The following is a 20,597-nucleotide window of genomic DNA, read 5'->3' as shown; positions in this document are numbered from 1 at the left end:
AGCACCACATACTAAAAAGCAAGTGAGGGCTTTCCTGGGACTGGCTGGTTATTATAGGAAGTTTTTACCCCGCTTCGTGGACGTAGTAGTACCATTGACAAATATGATAAAAGCAGGAGCTCCGACCCAAGTGAAACGGACATCGGAAGCAGAAGAGGCATTTCAGTCTGTGCCGCGGGCAGGGACAGGGATTGGCTCAGCCCCAGCTGGATGTCAGCCAACCAATTTGAAATGCATCACCTGTTACCGGGCAGATTCCAGCTCCCCAGGTAGAAACCCCCCACCCAGGTCATTGATGCAAGTCACCTAGGCAGACGGAGCAGGTCGTGGCAGGGACAGGGATTGCCTCAGGGCTGGGCTGGGGCCGGGCACAGGGTCAGGGGAGCCGCGTTGGTGCCCCCAGCATTGAAACCAGGATGAAGTAAGGGCGCAGGGTCCCGGAGAAGGAGTCAGTGAAAGTGAAGAGATGGGACCTGTCGGTCACGTTGTAAAATGAGACCTCGCCCCCCTCGTAGTCCAGGAAAACCCCCACCCGCCTGGGCCGCACGCTCACGGGGAGGGGGGTCGAGGGGGAGGTGAGGGCCTGGTATCCCCCATCCCGCAGCCACACGGCCCAGTATCCATTGCAGGTGTCAGTGTGACCCCCCCTTCCTGGGCACAGACTCCCTGCACACGCCCAGGGTCCCAGCGCGTCTTGTCTCCCACCTCCACCTCCCAGTAGCGCCTCCCGCCCGCGAACCCCTCCGCGCCCAGGACACAGGCACAAGTGATCAAATCTCTCGGGGGTGTCGGGCACATCCTGTCGGGTGTCTCCGAGTCTCACACATCTCCGATCCGCAGACAGGACGAGGTCAGGATGAGCCGTCCCTGGGTCCAGAGTCACGTCCGCTGGGGAGAGAGTCGCGGGTCAGGGCGGGGGCAGGCGGGTCCCGAGATCACGGGGAACTCGCCGCGTCCCAGGAATCGCGGGTCGGTCCCGGCTGGGAGTCACCGTCGCCCCGCGGGGAAATGGGGGGACACAGGAACATGGGGGACAGGAAAGCGGGACGTCCCCACCGGCCCCTTCCTCCCCGGGGCATTCCCGGCCTGGGCGCTGGGGCCACGAGGGGGGAGGGACATGGGGTGGGGGCAGGGCAGGCCCGGGAGGGGGCGGGGCATGCAATGATGTCATCCCAGCAGGTCCCCGCCTGCCCCTCCCCCACCGCTAGCGGGGCTGCTCTGCCTGGGGGGCAAGGGGAGTGGGCTCCACCCCATGAGCTGGTGTCGCAGGGGCTGTGGGGAAGGGGGTGGGGGGCAGGGAGGCTGCAGGGAGGGGGGGACGGCTGGGGGACAGCAGGGAGCAGAGGGGCCCATTGCAGCCTGCCCGGGGGAGGGGGGGCAGGGGGAGCAGAGGGCAGGGCCCGGGGGTCTCTGTGCCTGGGCTGGGGTCACTCGGTTTGCTGCTGACAGCGGGTGGGTGCCTGCCCCCCCACCCCAGGCTGGGCTGCTCTGCCCCGGGGGACCCCCATGTCCCCAGCCTGTGGGCACAGCACTGCAGCCAGGGCAGCCCACAGCCAGCGCCTCCCCAGAGCCAGCCCAGGGCAGGGCCGTGCATGGGGCTGGGGCGCAGGGGTGGGGAGGGAAGGGGAAGGGCGGGGGGGCACTGACGGGGCACTAAGCACCGGAGAACAGGGCCCATTGCTGGTGAGTCTGGGGCAGTCGAGCGGGGAGGGGGCATTTCCCCACTGACTGCCCCAAACCTCTGGGCTCAGCTCACAAGAGACATGTCCCAGGCCCCCCGCCGTGTGTCTGCTCTAGGGGTCTCCACCGGAGGACCTGCACTGGGACAGGGACACCCCGTGTACACGGGACCTGGGACACTGCTGGCACCGGGGCCGTCTGCCCCCAGAGTACTGCGCAGTCCCAGGCCCGGGGGCCCAGTTGCCGCACTGGCCCCCTCCGTTGTGCCAGAAGCTGCACGTCCAGATGCAGTTTCCAAACACACGGGAGTGACCTAGGGGCAGAAATCCCAGTGGCTCCCAACAGGACCGGGGCTCCGGGGCCACGTGGGGCCAGTGGAAATGCAGCCCTGGGAACAGCCGGAGACTCCTGCAGCGCTTGTGCAGGGGGGGCTGGGGAGGACGAGCAGCCTGGGACGGGGTCTGCTCAGAGCACCGGCGTGAACGGACCTGCCCCTCTGCTCTGTCCCCAGACCCGCTGTGACATTTGCCCACTGGAGGACATCGGCCCCTGCAGACCCACCCAACACCCCCCCAAAAGCTGAAAACAGAGACAGCTCCAGCCCCACTTCTCCTCCCACATGGATTTGTCCCCTGTTGTGAGCTGCACAACTCCCCTCCAGCCATGCCCAGGCCCCCCGGCATATACAGTGCTGGCAGGGACTGGCTGGGAGAAGCGGCTCCCACCCAGCAGCCCCTCAGCTGCACAGCCCACTGCCATCCTGCCCCCTGCACAGGCTGACTCCTGCCCTATCGCTGTTGCAGCACTGGGACGTGGGTGACCAGGCTCCGTGAAGAGAGCCAGGGTTGGGCACCAGCGTCTTGCAGCCAGGAGCCCCCTGCGACCAGTCCACGGAGCAGCCTGCAGAGCCGGGCCCGGGGGGGTCGGGGGCTCTGCCGCCCCTCCCAGGCAGCCAGGACAGAGGGGAGCAGGGCCCCCCTGATGCCCCAGCTGGTTGATCCCCCAGGCAGCGCTGCCTGTCAAGGGACCTGACTGCAGCCTCTCCGCCTTCCCTCCCTCCCTCCCTGCCCAGCCTGCAGCCAAGCCCCGGGGCCAGAGCTTGCCCAGCCCTGCACAGACTGTGACTCCATCCTCTCAGCCCTGCCGCCCCCAGTGCAGCACGACCCTCCCACCAGGCTCCTCTCTCCCACCCCCAGCACCACGGATCAGTCATTTCGTGGCTTCACATCCAGGCCAGATTCGATGCCCCCACCCTGCATCCTCTGCCTGCGGCCACCTGCCCCTTCACTCCAGTCCCTTATCCATCCCACTGCCCCGTCATGCTCCTTTGTGTCCCTCTCCCAGGCTCCTGGGCCTGGAGCAAACCCCCTTATCCTGGCCACAAGCAACCTCCACCTCCCCCTTTCACGCCAGTCCCACATGCCAGGCCCCCAGCAGTTTCCCTGGCACCAGCTGTCTACCCCCGACTCCTGGGCCAGTTCAATTCCCCCTCCCGGGGCAGAGCCTGCACAGAGCATCTGGACAAGGCCCCTGGGCTGGAGGAGACCCGAGACCCAGAGGATGTGACAAGAGCACGAGATGTGGGCTCTGCTACCCGACTTCCTCACTGAGACTGACCCTCCCACCCGGCCTGCTCACCCCCGGCCTGATGGAGGGTTTCTTGTGCTCTGCACGCAGGGGTGGAGGCGCTTGGGCTGCAGGTGCTGGGCCACCCCTGAGGAGCTTGGGCTTCTTCCCTGCTCCGCCACTGGCTCCCTGTGTGACCCTGGGCAGGTCACTCGAGTCCCCTGGGCCTCAGGCTGGAGAGAGGATCATGGGCTGGTCCTTGTCTGTCCTGCCTCTCTAGATGAGAAGCCCCCAGGCAGGGCAGGCTTGTCTCCTACTCCTTGCCTGGCAGCTCCAAGCACACAGGGCCTGGTCTCAGCTGGGATCTCCTGGCACTGCTGGGATAAACAGCTGCACACTGAGGGCTAGATCCTGCCACATGCACTGATGCTGAGCAGCACTTTGCTTCTCACATCATCCGGCGTCACGGTGCCGGCACGTGGCAGGGATCCGACACGGACACCCATGGATGTTGTGCTGCCCCAGTGCCCCATACACTGCTGCCTGCCCCTGCACGGCTGCCTTCTCCGGGATGTGCCAGAGCCCCGGGAGCTGAGCAGGGGGAGGCAGGGCTTTGGGTACGGGGGGGAAGGGGACACAGCTCCTCTCTCCCGTGGAGGGGACCTCACAGCTCTGGTGGGAGAGGCTTGGACACCGTGTCCCTCACCCCACCACCCCCTGGGGACATCCAGCTGTGCCCCGTCCTCCATCCGCTACCTGCCACTGCATCCCGCACAGAGGGAGCAGCGCTTCCAGCAGACGCAGCCAGGGCCGGGGGCAGCTGGGAGCAGCTCAGCACCTCACTAGCGGGAGGCAGCAGAGCCGCCAGGGAGGGCAGCTGCACCGGGGTCTGAGGCCCAGCATTTCCCCAAAGCCCAGCCTGGGGGCTCGCGGGAACTTTCTGTCTCCTTGCCCCCGTGACCTGCCAGGCAGCACCCCTGAGAGCCGGGGGCAGAGCGCGGAGCCAGCACACCCGGGGAGATGGGGCCGGGAGGCCCGTCGGCTTCACTCACCTGCATGTCTCTGGGCTTTGGTGAGTCCTGAAAAAGCCAGAAACCAGAGTTCAGACAAACAAGCCCAAGCCCCATGGGACACGTATCAGTGAGCAGGACTTTGCAGAGAAGAAAACCAGCACTTACCCAGCTCTGGCGGAGAGTCCCGGGGAAGAGCAGAGGGAAGGAAAATGAAACAGGTCAGTCAGTAGCCGTGATCCCCCCTGGCAAGGCTGCCCCCGCACTACAGACAGCCAGTGCTGGCTTCAGCAGCAGTGCCGCCCGGTGCAGACGGCAGGATCGGGGCCCCAGTCCATAGTTAGGGCCTCTGCTCTCCAGCCCCTGTACTGTGACGCTCTCCCACCCCGGTCCTAGGCACCAGTGGGGCTGTCCCCGGGGCGAGTTACTCACGGGTGCAAGGGAGACAGAACTGGACAACGGGCCGCCCCCCCCCCCGCTCCAGCCCCTTTGTGCAGAGATGGGGCAGATGGGCAGACGCTGGTCCTGACTGCACACGTGAGCAATGCCCGGGTGCAGGTAGTGCTCAGCTGGCAGGGAGCAGAGTCACCCACTCCTGTGCCAGCTGCCACCTGCTAATCTGGGGGAGGGGGTGTCGGGGCAGGGGACGTCAGGGTACAGTCTCCTCCTCGGGGACCACAGTCAACCAGAGTCAGGCAGAGCAGCCCCGGGGCAGTCTGAGACCCAGGGACCGTGCCTGGCTCCTGCCGGTCCCCGGCCCCTCACCCCCAGCTGGAAACAATCTGGGCCCAGCTCAAAGGTCTCCCAGATGTCTCTCTCTCCGGGAAGCGATTTCATGACTGCGGGGATGCTGGCTGGGAGCCCAAGCGGTGCTGCGTGTGCGCAGTTCTTGCAGGATTGCACTGGAGCAGAGGGCACTCAGCGCCACACAGGATTGGGGCCGTGAGCTGGGACATCTCTCCTGGAGCCCTGGATTAGATGGGGACCGTTATGAATGTTGCTGCACCACGAATACTGCTCTATCCCTATGCTTTGTGGGCCAGGCATCTCCGAGGCCCATCCCAGGGCAGGGAGCAGTCATGCAGTGTTTAAAAGCCTCTTGGAGGTGGGAGCATCTCGGGACATGGGGCCAGACGGTGGGAGGAGAGAGCCCACCTGTCCCAGGTCTCGGGGGAGAGCACAGACCCAGAAGGAAAAGGCCCCGGTGCTAGAAGGGGACAAACTGTCTGCCAGAGACACCAACCCTGGGCCAGACACGGGCAGGCCTGGGCAGGAAGGCGAGGTCCTGGCTGGCAGCTGCGGGTGGAGGGCTGGTTTAACTGTGGGACCAGACGAGTTCAGGGATGCTGAGCTGACGAGCGCTGTGCTTCACCCCCCCGCCCCCCCGTGATCTGCAGAAAGGGATCCCAGAGCCTCACAGGGCTGCTCTGTGCCACGGCCGCACCAGGTCCCAGCATCAGGCAGCGCATGCCCTCCCCACCGGAGACACCCGACCCAGGGCAGACACGGGAGAGCAGTTTGAGGCTTTCCCGGAGGAGGAGTCAGGATTGGTGCCGGGGGTGAGGCAGCTGGAGCCGGAGGTCCCAGATCTCCGGAGCTGGGACAAGAGAGGTCCCCATGTCCTCGCCTCTGCCCTGGCCTCATGGATCTGTCACTGGCTCAGCTGGGGAAGGTCCAGCCGGGGATCAAGCTGACCCATGGGAGCACGTGGCCCTGACCCTGCACGTGCTGCATGGGGAAGGCAACAGGGGCTTAGGTCCCAGGCCTGCCCGATGGAGGGTGCTGGGAGTCAGGGCTGGGGCCCGGAGCCTCCCCAGGATGATCCCTACAGAGCCGTCCTGGCACACGTCCTCCCAGGAGATGGGGGGAGCGGTTTGATTTGCAGGGTGTCAGTAGAGCCAGTAAAAAGTCATTTACCTCCCACTGTCTTGTATCTTGCTGCAAAGTGAGAAAAACAAGAATTAATGTGGAGCACCCAGATGCCCTTGGCCCCACCCCAGACAAGGCCGGCACCCCCTGTCGGAGAGCACAGAGCCAGGAGCAGGTTGGCATCCAGGGGTTTAGGGCAGAAGTGTGCAAGCAGCAGGTTTTGGTGGCAGGGTGATATCTTTTAGAGTATGAACTGTGCAGCTGGGAGAAAGGAGACCCAAAGAACAAGGCTTTGTGTTCAAAAGCTTGTCTAACTCAATCCCAGATCTGCAGTGCATCCAATAACAGATACCACCCCAAAAATTCCTCCCTTATAGTTTCATAGTTTCTAGGGTCGGAAGGGACCTGAGCAGATCATCCAGTCCGACCCCTGCCATGGCAGGAAAGAGTACTGGGGTCAAACGACCCAGCAAGGTGTTCATCCAGCCTCCTCTTAAACACCCCAGGGTAGGAGCCTGCACCACTTCTCTTGGAAGTTGGTCCCAGACCCTAGCCGCCCTGACCGTGAAGCAGCGCCTCCTGATATCTAACCTAAACCTCCCCTCTGCCAGCTTGTGACCGTTATTCCTGGTCACTCCTGGCGGTGCTCGGGGGAACAGGGACTCCCCCAGTGCCTGCTGGTCCCCTCTGACTAGTCTGTAACAGGCCACTAGATCCCCCTCGGCCTTCTCTTGTGGAGGCTGAACAGGTTCAGGTCCCGTCGCCTCTCCTCGTAGGGCCTGCCCTGCTGCCCCCTGATCATGCGAGTGGCCTCCTCTGGCCCCTCTCCATGCTGTCCACATCCCTCCTGCAGTGCGGTGCCCAGACCTGGACGCAGGACTCCAGCTGTGGCCTGACCAGTGCCGCATAGAGGGGGAGGATCACCCCCCTGGACCTGCTCGAGATGCATCTGTGGATGCAGGACAAGGTGCGGTTGGCCTTCCTGACTGCCTCCCCACACTGCCGGCCCATGTTCATCTCGGAGTCAATGATGACTCCAAGATCCTTTTCTGCCTCTGCCCTGACAAGAAGGGAGGTCCCCAACCTGTCACAATGGTGCTGGTTGTTCCTCCCCAGGTGCAGCACCTTGCACTTGCCGTGTTGAAACCCTTCCTATTCTCATCCGCCCACCCCTGTAACCTCTCTAGATCTGATTGCAGCCTATTCCTCCCTTCTCGCCTGCCCACATACCGCTCCCCTTTTGCACAACGCCTGCACAATCAAGGTGACAACATCACTCAAACACCACTGAGGACGGAGGTTGATACAGAACTGGACAATGTGTTGTGAGGTCCTTTAAGCATGACTTGTTCATGTGCACCTGGGCTCTCCCTGCCCCAGAGTCCTTCACAAGAGCACAGGGCTCCCCAGACGGCCGCCACCTTGGTGGGCTCTGGACAAAGGCCTTGCTTAAGCCTTCGGAGTTAGAGTCGGAGGGTCCGTCCTGGTCCCGGGGCCGAGGCAGCTGATGGGGAGGTGCCAGCGCTCAGAAGAGGATGCCACACACACACTGCATCGTGTGCCGGTGCCTAGAGCCCCTGAGCTGGGGTAATGACTGGGGGCCACACGGCACTCGGGGGAGCAGGATGGCTGTAGTGGGAGTGAAGGGGGCAGTTTCCCTTGTTTCCAGACTATGCGGCTCCGGGTCTATATCAGTGAGAGAGACCCCACGTTTTGTGGCAGGGGAAGGGGCCTGCACTTTGGCCTCTGCCTGGGCCCCGTGTGTCTGACACTGGCTCTGCTGGTGAGTGTGCAGCACGGGAGTTATGAGCCCCATGAGAGCACGTGGGTGTGACCCTGCTTGTGCTGTGTGCGGAAGGTGACAGGGGTCACCGTGCCCAAGACTGCCCCTAATAGACACCGCAAACATGGCCGGGGCCTTGCAGCACCCTCAGGACTGGTCCCGTTCATACAGAGCTGTCCTTGTTAGGAGGCCTCTGGAGATGGGGAGGGACACGTGGTTGGTTTTCCAGGTGTTTGCAGTGAGGGCAGGGAGGCAAGTGAAGCTAGTAAAGGGCACTTACCTTCCACTGCCTTGTACTTCTCTGTAAAGGGAGAAAGAACAAGCATTATGCAGAGCCCAGCAAACTCCCTGGTCCCACCCCAGGCACGGGCAGCATCTCCCTGTCTGCCAGTACAGACACTGTCAGCACCTTGCCATCTGGGCAAGAAACATGCCAGCGGCTAGGACTTTTTGGGAGCAGGTTTATATCTCATATTGGATGAACTGCAGCGCCGGGAGAAAGGAGACCAAAAGAAGAACGTCTTGTGTTCAAAAGCTTGTCTGACTCAATCCCAGATCTGCAGTGGGTCCAATAACAGATACCACCCCAAAAATTCCTCCCTTCTTGCATAACTCCTGCACAATCAAGGTGACAACATCACTCGAACACCACCGAGGACAGAAGTTGATACAGAACTGGACAATGTGTTGTGAGGTCCTTTAAGCATGACTTGTTCATGTGCACCCGGGCTCTCCCTGCCCCAGAGTCCTTCACAAGAGCACAGGGCTCCCCAGACGGCCGCCACCTTGGTGGGCTCTGGACAAAGGCCTTGCTTAAGCCTTCGGAGTTAGAGTCGGAGGGTCCGTCCTGGTCCCGGGGCTGAGGCAGTTGATGGGGAGGTGCCAGCGCTCAGAAGAGGATGCCACACACACACTGCATCGTGTGCCGGTGCCTAGAGCCCCTGAGCTGGGGGTAATGACTGGGGGCCACACGGCACTCGGGGGAGCAGGGTGGCTGTAGTGGGAGTGAAGGGGGCAGTTTCCCTTGTTTCCAGACTACGCGGCTCCGGGTCTATATCAGTGAGAGGGACCCCACGTTTTGTGGCAGGGGAAGGGGCCTGCACTTTGGCCTCTGCCTGGGCCCCGTGTGTCTGACACTGGCTCTGCTGGTCGGCATGCAGCAGGGGAGTTATGAGCCCCATGAGAGCATGTGGGTGTGACCCTGCTTGTGCTGTGTGCGGAAGGTGACAGGGGTCACCGTGCCCAAGACTGCCCCTAATAGACACCGCAAACATGGCCGGGGTCTTGCAGCACCCACAAGACTGGTCCCATTCATACAGAGCTGTCCTTGTTAGGAGGCCTCTGGAGATGGGGAGGGACACGTGGTTGGTTTTCCAGGTGTTTGCAGTGAGGGCAGGGAGGCAAGTGAAGCTAGTAAAGGGCACTTACCTTCCACTGCCACGTACTTCTCTGTAAAGGGAGAAAGAACAAGCATTATGCAGAGCCCAGCAAGCTCCCTGGTCCCACCCCAGGCACGGGCAGCATCTCCCTGTCTGCCAGTACAGAAACTGTCAGCACCTTGCCATCTGGGCAAGAAACATGCCAGCGGCTAGGACTTTTCGGGAGCAGGTTTATATCTCATATTGGATGAACTGCAGAGCCGGGAGAAAGGAGACCAAAAGAAGAATGTCTTGTGTTCAAAATCTTGTCAGACTCAATCCCAGATCTGCAGTGGGTCCAATAACAGATACCACCCCAAAAATTCCTCCCTTTTTGTATAACTCCTGGGGGACAATCAAGGTTCTACAACACTAGCTCTGCTGGTGAGTGTGCAGCACGGGAGTTATGAGCCCCATGAGAGCACCCTGCTTGTGCTGTGTGCAGAAGGTGACAGGGGTCCAAGACACCACCGAGGACAGAAGTTGATAGGGAGAACTGGACAATGTGTTGTGAGAGCCCAGCAAACTCCTTTAAGCTGTCAGCACCTGACTTGTTCATGTGCACCCAAAAGAAGAATGTCTTGGGCTCTCCCTGCAGTGGGTCCAATAACAGATAGATAACGCCTGCACAATCAAGGTGACAACATCACTCGAACACCACTGAGGACAGAAGTTGATACAGAAGTGGACAATGTGTTGTGAGGTCCTTTCAGCATGACTTGTTCATGTGCACCCGGGCTCTCCCTGTCCCAGAGTCCTTCACCAGAGCACAGGGCTCCCCAGACGGCGCCACCTTGGTGGGCTCTGGACAAAGGCCTTGCTTAAGCCTTCGGAGTTAGAGTCGGAGGGTCCGTCCTGGTCCCGGGGCCGAGGCAGCTGATGGGGAGCGCTCAGAAAAGTGCCAGCGCTCAGAAGAGGATGCAGGGGGGCTGTACACACACACTGCATCGTGTGTGTCCGGTGCCTGAGAGCCCCTGAGAGCACGTGCGGAAGGTGACAGGGTCACCGTGCCCAAAACTGCCCCTAATAGACACCGCAAACATGGCCGGGGCCTTGCAGCACCCTCAGCACTGGTCCCGTTCATAGAATCACAGAATCACTGAGTGGGAAGGGACCCAGACAGATCATCGAGTCCGACCCCCGCTATGGGCAGGAAGGCGCACTGGGGGTGGAGGGGTCATAAGACCCCAGCCAGGTGCCTGTCCAGTCTCCTCTTGAAGATCCCCAGGGAAGGGGAGAGCACCCCGTCTCTGGGGGCCTGTTCCAGGCTCTGGCCACCCTTACTGTGAAGTCGTTCTTCCTAATATCCAACCTCAACCTCTCCTCCCTCAGCTTGTGGCCACTGTTCCTGGTGACCCCAAGGGGGGCCCTGGGGAACAGACTTTCCCCGAGTCCCTGCTGCTGGCCCCGGATAAGGTTGTAGCAGCCACAAGATCCCCCCTCAGCCTCCTCTTGCAGAGACTGAAGAGATTCGGGTCCCTCAGCCTCTCCTCATAGGGCTGGCCACGGAGGCCCCAACCATACGAGTGGCCTCCTCTGGACCCTCTCCAGGTTCCCCACGTCCCCCCGAAGTGCGGCACCCAGGACTGGACACAGGACTCCAGCTGCGGCCTGACCAGCGCCGCATGATGGGGAGCAAGACCTCTCTGGCCCTGTCAGTGATGCCGCTGTTGATGCAGGGCAGGGTGCCGTTGGCTCTGCCTATTGCTTCGTCGTGACTCATATTCATCCTGGAGTCGATCCTGACTCCAAGATCCCTCTCTGCCTCTGTGCTGCTGAGACGGGCAACCCCTAACCTATAACCATAAGATCTGTCCTTGTTAGGAGGCCTCTGGAGATGGGGAGGGACACGTGGTTGGTTTTCCAGGTGTTTGCAGTGAGGGCAGGGAGGCAAGTGAAGCTAGTAAAGGGCACTTACCTTCCACTGCCTTGTACTTCTCTGTAAAGGGAGAAAGAACAAGCATTATGCAGAGCCCAGCAAACTCCCTGGTCGCACCCCAGGCACGGGCAGCATCTCCCTGTCTGCCAGTACAGAAACTGTCAGCACCTTGCCATCTGGGCAAGAAACATGCCAGCGGCTAGGACTTTTTGGGAGCAGGTTTATCTCTCATATTGGATGAACTGCAGAGCTGGGAGAAAGGAGACCAAAAGAAGAACGTCTTGTGTTCAAAAGCTTGTTTAACTCAATCCCAGATCTGCAGTGGGTCCAATAACAGATACCACCCCAAAAATTCCTCCCTTCTTGCATAACTCCTGCACAATCAAGATTCCAAATCACTCGAACACCACCGAGGACAGAAGTTGATACAGGACTGGACAATGTGTTGTGAGGTCCTTTAAGCATGACTTGTTCATGTGCACCCGGGCTCTCCCTGCCCCAGAGTCCTTCACAAGAGCACAGGGCTCCCCAGACGGCCGCCACCTTGGTGGGCTCTGGACAAAGGCCTTGCTTAAGCCTTCGGAGTTAGAGTCGGAGGGTCCGTCCTGGTCCCGGGGCTGAGGCAGTTGATGGGGAGGTGCCAGCGCTCAGAAGAGGATGCGACACACACACTGCATCGTGTGCCGGTGCCTGGAGCCCCTGAGCTGCGGAAGGTGACAGGGGTCACCGTGCCCAAGACTGCCCCTAATAGACACCGCAAGCATGGCCGGGGCCTTGCAGCACCCACAAGACTGGTCCCGTTCATACAGAGCTGTCCTTGTTAGGAGGCCTCTGGAGATGGGGAGGGACACGTGGTTGGTTTTCCAGGTGTTTGCAGTGAGGGCAGGGGGGCAAGTGAAGCTAGTAAAGGGCACTTACCTTCCACTGCCTTGTACTTCTCTGTAAAGGGAGAAAGAACAAGCATTATGCAGAGCCCAGCAAACTCCCTGGTCCCACCCCAGGCACGGGCAGCATCTCCCTGTCTGCCAGTACAGAAACTGTCAGCACCTTGCCATCTGGGCAAGAAACATGCCAGCGGCTAGGACTTTTTGGGAACTGGTTTATATCTCATATTGGATGAACTGGAGAGCCGGGAGAAAGGAGACCAAAAGAAGAACGCCTTGTGTTCAAAAGCTTGTCTGACTCAATCCCAGATCTGCTGTTCATCCAAAAAATGATTCCACCCCAAAAATTCCTCACCTCTTCCATAACTCCTGGACCATCAAGGCTTCAACATCAAGATTACATCAAGGTTACAACATCACTCTCACACCACCGAGGACAGACGTTGACCCAGAACTAGACAACGTGTGTTCAGCTCCTCTGTGCACGGCCTGTCTGTGCACCCGGGCTCTCCCTGTCCCATGGCCCAGGAAGCCGCCACCTCGGTGGGCTCTGGGGAAGACAGGGGTGAGCTACATGGTCCTAGCAGGGACGGAGGTGGACAGTTACCCATGACTGCAGGCTGTGGGCCCCTGGGCTACATCAATGGCCCAGCGTGGGGTGGCACAGGGAAAGGCCGGCACCCAGACCCAGATGTGGGGTCTGCCCTGCTCAGAGACTGCTCCCACAGCTTCAGCCCATCCCCGGTGCTTGGAGCTCCTCTCAGAGCAGAGGATGGAGCCCCCGTCCGTCCTGTCCTGCCCCGTCTCAGAGGAGCTCTCCTCTCCCCACCTCTCACATTACCTTTTGCACGGCGGAAGTAGAAGCTGCCCAGGACAATGACCACCAGCACGATGGGTACGATCACAGCCAGAGCCACCATCCAGGGGGAGACACGTGGGAAAAAGTGACCTGCAGGAGAATATGGCATTCACTGGGCAGCCTGCGTGAGTAAATGCCCAGGGCTGGGGGCAGCAGTGGTTTTCCCTGGGACCCTCTGTGGCAGAAAGCCACCTTGGTTTCTCCCCAAGATCTCTGCCCTGGGACACTGTGACTAAAATCTCTGGGCTGCAACCGTTTGATGAGGGTGGGCCCTGCACACGGGGGACCGTACCCTCGGCCTGTCTCTTCAGGTAACCGGAGCTGGCTGCAGTCCTGAGGGAGGGGGAACCTGCTCCCTCTGCCCACGGGACTGGCATCAATGACCTGGGTGGGGGGTTTCTACCTGGGGAGCTGGAATCTGCCCGGTAACAGGTGATGTATTTCAAATTGGCTTGGCTGACAGCGAGCCGGGGCTGACCTCCACTGGCCCAGGTGACTGAGGTCACAGGGGCTGTATAGGTTGGCGGGGGGGGGAGGCTCTTGCTCTCTTTGGCCATGAGGTGAAGCAGCAGCCATGCGGGGGACACAGAGGAGCTTTACCATCTGAAGTTGGCTCTCTCCCCCAAAGTCACGAGCTGGAAACCGCCTGCTTACAGAGGGGAATTTCACCAGCCTCGGGAAGATGTGAGTAAGCTACTCAATCTGGATTAGATATCGAGCTGGCAGTAACACAGATGCGTGATCAAAAGGCTACCTCAGCCACACTGTTTGCTCTCTAGGATTTCTAGGATATTGCTCAACCCTGTACCCTAGTTTCCCCTACCCCCTGTAATCAATAAAGTTCTCCTTTTGGACTGGTGTGGGAGACTTATTGAGGGGTGGGTCTAAATTACAGCCTAAGAGACCCCTTAGGTCTGCGGACAAAGGGAGGCTGTGCTTTTTGCCCCCTGACTTGGGGAAGTGCCCCAAGTGCCTGTACCGGGTCGAGTACCCGTCGGACTATTAGGCCTGTGTTTCCCCGAGGACACAGGGCCGAGACAGTCCCTTCTCGGGGTGGTGGCGGCACGTTACCCCCAGACTAGGAGTGTGCTCCGGGAGAGGGGTCGGCCCAGCATAAGGCGCCCCTAGGGAGGCGCTCGGAGCCTGGCAGGGGGTCGGGCGCAGGTGGTGCGGGGCTCAACGCAGGAGCGCCCCCTACTGGCCCACCACACCCTCCTCATGGGTTTCAGGCTGACAGGGCTCCTCCGTGCTTCATGCTTTGCACACTGGGATCCCAAGCTCCAGCCTGGCTAATGCACCCGCTGTCCTCCCCTGCCCTGAGGCAGCAGAGCGGTCACTGCGGGGATAAACCGGACCCAGCAGCACAACCCCTGGATGCAGAAACCCCTGCCAGACCGAGGGAAGAGAGACAGCGACCTCCCCTTCCTCAGGGCATCATGGGATCCTCATGGGAAGTGGATCCTTGTCCAGCAGGTCACCAAAAACAAGCAATGTTCCTCCAGTCAGAGGCTGAAAGCTGAGCTCTGTGCCAGCGTGAGGTTGTCCTGCTTCTCAGAGCCCGAAGCAGCACGTCTCGCTCCAGAGCCCCTCGCTCTGTGCCTGCCTGGGGAGCCGCTGCTCTGTGGTGGGAGGGAGCAAGGAGGCGACTGTGGGAGCCCTGCCAGGGTGAAGCTTTCACAGAACAGGCCTGATGGGAAGCCCCTTCTCCTGTCTCCCTGGGAGCCTGGTCCTGCATCCGGGCTTGTATCTCCTCTCCTCCCCTGCCAGCGCCCTGGGCCTGCACAGAGTGAGTCGGGGCGCTCAGAGCCCAGGGCTCTCCTCTCTGAGCCTCCAGCCCGATGCCCTGGGGAGGGCCCTTCGTGCTCCCTGTGGGGCATGCAGTGATCTGAGCAGCAACAGCCAAAGGCCCTGAGATGAACAGTGCTATCACCATGTTATTCTGGCTGTGACCACACAGTAAGGGCAATAATTCTTATTTGGGGATTTAGTAGAAAATAGAATTACATGGGCTCCTGTGATCATAAATCAGTAGAGCTGAAAGGCACCTCAAGCAGTCTCATCTAGTCGAAGACCCTGCTCAAGGAAGGATCATCCCTACCCCAACTGTCCCTACACCAAACTGTAGGGTAAAGCGTCCACACCTGAGGACAGGGGGGTGATCCAGGCAGACCTGGACAGGCTCAGGAAATGGGCGGACGAAAACCTGATGGTGTTCAACACCAAAAAATTTAAGGTTCTCCACCATGGGAGGAAAAACCTGCAGCATCCTGATAGGCTCGGCAGTGCTACGCTGGTTAGCACTAAAGATGAAAAGGACTTGGGGGGTCATAGGGACCAAAACGCTGGCATGCATCCATAGATGCTTCTCGAGCAAATCCCGGGACGTCATTCTCCCCTTGTACTCGGCCTTGGTGAGGCCGCAGCTGGAGTACTGCGTCCAGTTTTGGGCTCCACAATACATAAAGGATGTGGAGAAGCTGGAGAGGGTGCAGAGGAGAGCCACGCGCATGATCAGAGGTCAGGAAAACAGACCTTACAATGACAGGCTGAGAGCCATGGGGCTCCTTAGCCTGGAAAAGCGCAGGCTCAGGGGTGATCTGGTGGCCACCTATAAGTTTGTGAGGGGTGCTCATCAGGATGACTTCCTGCGCTTGGGGTGGGGGGCTGGACTCGATGATCCTCCCAGCCCCTTCTAGCCCAAATGTCTATGAATCTGTCCCACGCAAGCGCTTGTCTAGCCTATTCCAAGCACTGCACAGTCAATCCTCTCACACAGGTAAAAGGCAAACAGCTTGAGGACCACAAGAGCAGCCTCACGCAGCAAAACCCTCTATATCCTGCCACGGCACGGTTGTTAAATACGCTTCAGAGACCCAATGAAGGGAGCCGTGCCCTCTGCCTCCCCCCACTCCCACGGCTACAGTGAGGCAGCCCATCCCCCCATGGTCTGCACCATCACTATCACAGGGAAATATTCCTTCCTGACCCCAAATGAGGTGATTAATTAGCCCCTGAGCAGAAGGGCAACACCCTCCAGCCAGGGATCAGGAACTATGGGATTCTTGCCTGAGTGACCCTGACGTCCCTGCGCCCCCAGGGAGCTGCACCCCTGAGTCTCCTCGTGCACCCAGAGACCCTGCGTGCACTGCGGGGCTCTGCAAGGAAAAGCCAGGACAGACAGCGGCACCAGGGAAGGGTTCAGGTGACTGTGGAGAGCCTAATCTGACCCCTTTTAGACACAGGGGTTTATGGATGACCTGGTTTCCCCTGTCCTGAGCCCAGTCATGCAGGTCTGACTAAAGCAGTACCAGGGCTTGGCTAAAGCCTGCCATTGAGAAGCACCTCCTGGCTGGGACCGAGCACACCCGGAGAGGAAGGGCCCGGGCCAGCCCAGGGCCGTGCGTCCTCGGCTTTGCCCTGCCCTGCTCACACCTCGCACCGCATTTCTGATTGCAGCTACTCCAAGTTCAAGACCCTGCTCTGGACTTCCATGTTTTGTGCAGCCCCTGGCAGCAGCGGCAGGGAGCAGTGACTCTGCACCCCCAGCCCGAGACACCCCAGAGGGGCTGGGAGTGGGGACGTGCTGAGCACCTGCCTTCGAACGCCAGGCTCCCTCGGGTGTCTCAGCTGGGTGCCCAAAGCGGAGGCCCCCCAGCCCTAAGTGGCATTTGCAAACCTTGGGCAGGACGCACTGCCTGACCCCCCCGGCTCACCCGGGCCCGGCTCTCGGCTCAGCCCCAGGGCGCTTGGCCTGAGTCCTCGTGTCGGTGTCACGGCAAACTCCCGTGTCCCCGTAAGCCCTGCGGAGAGCAGCACAGACGGGCTGTTGTGCTGCCCGGGGAAACGGCTCCCTACATGTCCAACACGTGAGCAGGGATCACCCTCCCCACCCCGACGCCGAGCTCACGGTGTGGCAGGCACTGACCTGCAATGCTGATGGAGGCTGTTTTCTCCTGGGTCAGGAACAGGCTCCCGACAGAACAGGTCACGATCTGGTTCGACTCCTCCATGATCACAACAGCAACCTCTGCGTGAAACAGTCCCTCAGTGTCTGCGGAAATCTTCTCAGATGTTTTTGGTAGCGGCTGCCCACGGTGATCTCTCCACTGGACCTCGGGCTCTGGGTGCCACCCAGCTGATCGACACACCAGCCGGATCCCTCCATCCTGGTGACCTTCAGCAGAGATGTGGGGGTCCGAGTCCAGTGCTGCAGAGGAAGAGACAAACCCTGCGTTAGGTCTAGACCAGGGCTGCAAACTCACCCACCCCCGGGGCCAGGTGCTGACTGCAGGGATCCTTGCGGGCTGGGTCTGGACACGGCATGGGGGCAGTGGCAGTGGCAGGGGGGCAACCAGTGGCAGTGGTAGGGTCAATGGCAGCAGCAGCCGCCATGCTACAGGTAATGGCCGTGGTGGGGCGAGCAGGGGGGAGACTTAACTCCTGACACGGACACATGCAGCTCAGCCCAGTTGCTCACGCCCCACCACTCACACACATCACCAATAGGGCTCCCTGCCCCCAATTTCGGCAGCAGGCCCCATCCCCACTTGGGCACTGCCTGAATCCCCAGCCCCGCTATAGCCCCACAGGCTGCACGCTTTGCTCCCCGGCGGGATTCAGCCGCAGTTCATCGTCTGACACAACTGCTCTAGATGCACGGGGGACTCGCCCAGCACCACCGCTGGGTGTGAGTACTCAATTCCTGGTCATCCCTAAGGGACGCGGACTGCAAAATACAATTTCTGGCCTTGGAAATCCCAGTCCCTCCTGCTACATCAGCAGCTCAGCCCTTCGGGAAGGAGCCTCCTCAGGCCCCTCAGCAGAGCCGCTACAGGATGAACACTGGGGAATGGGCCCTGTGCAGTCTGGGAGCCCCTTCCCTTCACACGATACTCACAGGGCTAGACCCTGGACCCTGTTTCACTTCCAGCCCCTAAACCCCAGTCACCCACCTGCACAACCTGCACTTACACACTGCTTGTGATGGCCTTTTGCTGGAGGGGGAGGGGATGGACTAGAAATGGGCAGTGATCTAGAGAGGCACAGGAGTGAGGAGGTGCAGAGTCTCTGCCCCGGGCTGGGAGCTGGTATCTGAGCCAGGGCAGCGACACGTCGCTGTGCAGGGCAGGAGGCCCAGGGAGGGGCAGTGTGCTGTTCTCAGCTGGGCGAGAGCCCTGTGAGATGAACACAGCCGGGAGCGAGAGCTTAAAGGGGGTAACCTGCTCCGTCCATCTCCGTGGGTGCTCTCACCCCCGGCCGCGGGCCTGTGCCCTACACTGACCATGCCTGATTGCACGGGATCCCACCCAGGGCCCGGCACGGATCCGGGCTCTCATGCAGTGCGAGGGCAGCGCAGCTTCCCCAGCGCATGCCCTGCGTGATGGTCAGAGCATGCTGATCAGCTCATACGAGACCAAACGAGATCCCATGGGTTTTGGTGCATCTTACCATACATATGTTAGAAGATGTTTTCTGATTGGCTGAATTAAAGTAGCTGCTGATTTTAAATAGGGCTTTGATAACAAATAGATGCTGGGGCAGAGGTGAGGTGGGGGTTACACAAGGACGCACCGATAGCTTCCCAGCTCTCAGCTGCAAACTCAGAGCTGAGCTGGGCCGAGCTGCGTGTCCGGCCTGGCTGGGCTCAGCACGTCACCAAGGGCCAGGCGGGATGGGCAAAGGCCAGGCAGTGCGGCCGGCAGCCGAGACACGTCTAGCACGTCCCTGCCCAGGTTGTACTGGGGAATCTGCCTCTGTGTAATCTTCCTCTGAGCTGACCCTGAAAGAGGCTGGGGCTGGGGCTGGGCTGCATCCAGGGTTGGGCCGTGACCTGACAAGGGGTGGTGAAGGGCATGGAAATACACCCCGCAGGCACCGAAGGGGAGAGACGGACTGGCCTCTGCTTCAACAGCCTTGGCCCAGGCTACAGCTGCTGGTCCCCGGAGAGTGTCCCGGTTGGTCTCTAGACTAGCTGTGTTATCCTGTCACTGATAAACACACTGCATTTCCCGCAGCGTATCCTTTTGAATTATACAGAAAAGGTGACAAGCAAGGAGACCAGCAAACATCCCCTGGGCACAACGACCAGTGTGTGAACTGGCTGAAGATTAGCAAGACGGGGTAAAGCCCAGAGCCCCCAGTGCTTCAGCCTTATTCCAGAGGGGCTGGGGGCTGGAGAAATCCAGCAAAACTCTCCACGCAGGGATTAGGACTCTTGTGTCTGCATCCATACACAGGACAAGTTCCCCCCTCCCCACAGCTCACTTTCTCTAGGAGTGGGGCATTGTTACGCAAGGGACAAGGTTTGCCTCTCGCCTCGAAATCAATATATGAAAACTCACATCAAAATCAACATATCCAACATATGTACAAATATCAAAATATATCCAATGTAAGCAAAATGGCATAAAGACCAATATAACCAGGAAAGATATCAGCCAAAACAATCCTTGCCTCTCGCATTGTTCCTGGACCATATCTATAGCATCCCTCTCCCGCCACCAGTACATATGACAAGTTCATCAAATGAAGTGTTAAAAGTCTGTCACACTGAAACCTTCTGCCCCAGCCCCGTGGTCCTCCCCTGGTGCGCTCCAGCCCCCAAAGTCCACAGGCTACCCTGGGGCACGGATGTGAATGGAAAACCCTCCTGGGCTGCTCTCAGGAAATAAATCCCCCTCCTCTCCCAGGGCGCGCACACTGCAGGCACTGGAGGCGGAGATGGGATCTGGGGACTGGCGAGTGAGCTATCGTCTGCTCCCGTTGAGCCCTCCAGCCCCAGCCAGTGCACTGTGGGCAGGCCCAGACTCTAGCAGGAGTTACCCACCGGTGACCTGCAGCTCCAGCAGAGCCTCTTCAGAGGAGACCCCAGCCTGGAAGAAGCAGGTGTACTGCCCGTGGTCGGAGGGGCGCACCCCGCGTATTCTCAGCGAGACGCTCCCAGAGGTGATGTTGTCCTTCAGGAGCTGAGTCCTCCCGACATACTCCGGCATCTGCTCTCCAGGCTGATCCTGGCTGTCATAGTACAGGTGCACGTATGGAGAGAACCGGGACCGGACCCACCGCACCTCCATGCTCTCCGCGCTCGTCGCAGGGGACAGGCGGCAAGGAAGGACCGCGACTTCTCCCACAGAGGCAACAACTGGCCGGTCCGGTGCAATCACTCTGAACTGGGCTGGGGAAGAGTGCGAGACCAGAGGGAAATGACACTGGACAGGAGCCATGAACTCTGCCAATGCAGCTTCAATGGCCCCATAACATAAAGGAGGACACAGGCAAACATGCACGCAGAGCAGCCTGGCCGGAGCGGGCAGAGGACAGCATGGCCTCCCTCGGCCTCCCTCTGCAGCGGGTCAGCTCTCTGGCCCTGGGCCCAGCAGGGACAAAGGAGAGGGGACAGGGCCCTGCACATGCATTGACAGGACGGGCCAGGTATATGTTGGGGGAGGCCCAGGCCTGGGTCTTCCAGCCGCACCGCAGCCCACCGGGTTCAGGGGAGAGTCCCAGGCCCTGCCGGCTGGCCACATTTCACTATGCATCCCAGCCGTGAATTGAGTTTCCTGAGTCAGAGGCCAGGGAAAGGGGCCCTTGTAAATCCAGGAGAGACAAATGGTTAGCAGCAAAGGCAGACAAAAGGGAGGGCAAGGTGG

The 20,597-nt window shown here is 60.2% G+C and overlaps 1 protein-coding gene and 1 pseudogene across 2 annotated transcripts in view; both read right to left on the bottom strand.

The window, feature by feature from the left end:
• Positions 1–20,597, bottom strand: part of LOC149875568 (butyrophilin subfamily 1 member A1-like) — a 232,924-nt gene that overhangs the window by 98,767 nt on the left and 113,560 nt on the right. The window lies entirely within an intron of this gene.
• On the bottom strand, positions 348–20,021 carry LOC149875571 (butyrophilin subfamily 1 member A1-like; annotated as a pseudogene).

Source organism: Crocodylus siamensis, chromosome 1 (genome assembly GCF_052110815.1).
Source record: "Crocodylus siamensis isolate JL-2025a chromosome 1, ASM5211081v1, whole genome shotgun sequence".
Classification (NCBI taxonomy): domain Eukaryota; kingdom Metazoa; phylum Chordata; order Crocodylia; family Crocodylidae; genus Crocodylus; species Crocodylus siamensis.
The sequence above is the reverse complement of the archived record's forward strand: the minus strand, read 5'-3'. Positions and strand labels throughout refer to the sequence as shown.